A 2,889-nucleotide genomic window follows, 5' to 3' on the forward strand; every position below is an offset into this window, starting at 1 on the left:
GTGGCTATACAGTGTGCTGAGGATGGTGTGGAAGGAGAACAGAATTCCTGAGGATTGGAAGAAAGGAATTATAGTCCCAATCTTCAAGAAAGGGGATAAAAGGAGATGTGAGAACTACAGAGGAATCACCCTGCTATGCCACTGTGGAAAAATCTATGAAAAGATCCTGGAGAAGAGAATAAGAAGCAGTATTGAAAGTAGACTGCAAGAGGAGCAGTATGGTTTCAGACAGGGAAGATCAACAACGGACCTCATATTTGCGGTAAGGCAACTGCAGGAAAGGCACTATGAGTACGGGAAGGACTTAATCATGGCCTTTTTAGATACTGAGAAGGCGTATGACAGTATCTGTAGGGACAAGCTCTGGGATGCGCTGAACGCAAAAGGGATAGATGAAGAGATAACACGAAAAGTCAGAAAAATGTATGAGGGAAGTGAGAGTTGTGTGAAAGTGGGGAGGGAACGTACTGCATGGTTCAAGCTGGAAAATGGGCTGCGACAGGGAAGTGCACTTTCGCCTTTATTGTTTATTATTGTTATGGATGAAATCCTACAGCAAGTATCAGATGCAATTGGAGATCATAAAATGAAAGCAGTGCTTTTTGCCGATGACCTGATGTTATGGGGAAATTGCGAGAAGGAGGTGCAAGAGCAGTTAGATGTATGGGAGGCAACGGCAGCACAATATGGAATGCATTTCTCTGCAAAGAAAAGTGAAATAATTGTCACAACAAGGAAGAAGAATAGGCCAAATGTGGATATAACTTGTGGAGGGGAAAAACTACAAGTGGTAGAGAACTTCAAGTTCCTGGGAAGCATGATTGAAAGTAAGGGGGGAAACGCAATGGAAATAAATGAAAGGTGCAGAAAATGCATTAGGGGGCTTATTTGGAGCAAGGAGGTGCCACAGAAATCCAAGGGAATTATATACCGAACCTACTTTGTCCCCACATTGGCATACGGAAGTGAGACATGGGTAATGCACAAAAGCGACAAAAGTAGAATACAGGCTAGTGAAATGAAGTTCCAGAGGAGCAGGTTGAGTGTAACAAGACGAGACAGATTGCGAAATGTGTATGTGAGGGAAAGACTAAAGGAGGAACCAGTACAGGACAGGATAGAAAAATCAAGACTGCAGTGGTATGGACACATGAAGAGAATGGATGAGGGAAGAATTCCAAAGAGGATGTTTGATCTGCAACTGGAGGGGAAGACGCCCAGAGGAAGACCAAGAGATAGATGGGTGAAGGGAGTGAAGGAATGTGTGACGAGAAGAGGAGAGAACTGGACGAAGGTGGAAGAGGGGGAATGGTGGAAAGACAGAACACGACGGAGAGGCTTGTGTTCCCGACAGACCCAGCCAGTGGCTGGAAACTGTCCAAGATGATGATGATGGTACAAACTGAACTATTAGGAGCGCAGATGCAAGGTTCACGTTTATTGTAAGAACGCTAAGGAAATGCAGTTCAAGAAACGTTAGAAATTCGACCAATTCTTGTGTTGGGAAAGTTCCAAACAATTGCTGCGTTATTCGTCATGAGTTTTTTTTCAGATTGAGAACGTCACAGAAACGTACAACTCACTGGAGTGAGGGACATTGCAAGAAATACTGTCAATGGTATCAACGTTAGTCTCCAGACGCACACAAATGTCAGAGTGTAACGAAACTGGCTCAGCAAAGATTTAAGCATCGAAGTTTACCGGAAGGTGCCTAATTATTCAACTGAGAAACGCAATGAAGATAAATCTGATGTTATAGCCCAAAAATAAATCTTTTTGTTACAAATTTAATGCAAAGGTCACTTTCTAAGTTAGTAAACAAACTTACAAAAGAATGTAGATTAAAAAACTAAAGATAATTAGAAAATTTGGTAAGTCACTCACGACATTCAGAATCCTGCAGTATGTCGAATGCAGAACGCAACATTAGCTCCTTTCATCGGGCAGCTGTCAAGTTTAATATCTCTGCTGTCTTAATAACATGCATGAACGAGATATCTCCACTTTATTCTGATTGACTTGGGTTGGAAAATTAATGGCGGGAGTCACATTAACACATTTTGCCAGATACAGCATTTATAAATGTAAATGTAGCTAGCAAGCACATGCCCCAAAAGCACTCCGTCTTCAGGCCACAAGTGGCCCATCGGTACCATCCGACCACCGTATCATCCTCACGGACGATGCAGATAGGAGGGGCGTGTGGTCAACACACCGCTTCCAGCTCGTTATGATGGTTTTCTCTGACCGGAGCCGCTGCTATTCGGTCGAGTAGCTCCTTAGTTGCCGTCATGAGGCTGAGTAGTCCGCAGCTCGTGATCGTGCGGTAGCGTTCTCGCTTCCCACGCCCGGGTTCCCGGGTTTGATTCCCGGCGGGGTCAGGGATTTTCTCTGCGTCGTGATGACTGGGTGTTGTGTGATGTCCTTAGGTTAGTTAGGTATAAGTAGTTCTACGTTCTAGGGGACTGATGACCATAGCTGTTAAGTCCCATAGTGCTCAGAGCCATTTGAACCCTTTTGGGGCTGAGTACACCCAGAAAAATGGCAACAGCGCATGGCGGCCCGGATGGTCACCCATCCAAGTGCCGGCCACGCCCGACAGCGCTGAACTTCGGTGATCATACGGGAACAGGTGTATCCACTGTGGCAAGGCCGTTGCCTACATCCTGCAAAGATGTATCTAATGACAACCAAAATAATAAAGAAGCGAAGTAGGAAATAGTAGTGAGACATAAATAATAATGTGAAAAACAATGATAATATGAAATTTCAATACACTGACTAAAATATTTTTACTTATTTATTTATTAATTTTTGAGTCATGAGTGTTCTAAGTGGTTCCGTGTGGCTCGACATAAATTCCTCTCCTGTTGTAACCTCTTCTCAGAG

At 43.9% G+C, this 2,889-nt stretch overlaps 1 pseudogene; it reads right to left on the reverse strand.

Moving 5' to 3' along the window:
* Positions 1 to 2,542: 2,542 nt before the first annotated feature.
* Positions 2,543 to 2,660, reverse strand: LOC124556860 (annotated as a pseudogene).
* Between the last annotated feature and the right edge of the window lie 229 nt (positions 2,661 to 2,889).

Source organism: Schistocerca americana, chromosome 1 (assembly GCF_021461395.2).
Source record: "Schistocerca americana isolate TAMUIC-IGC-003095 chromosome 1, iqSchAmer2.1, whole genome shotgun sequence".
Taxonomy (NCBI): Eukaryota; Metazoa; Arthropoda; class Insecta; order Orthoptera; family Acrididae; genus Schistocerca; species Schistocerca americana.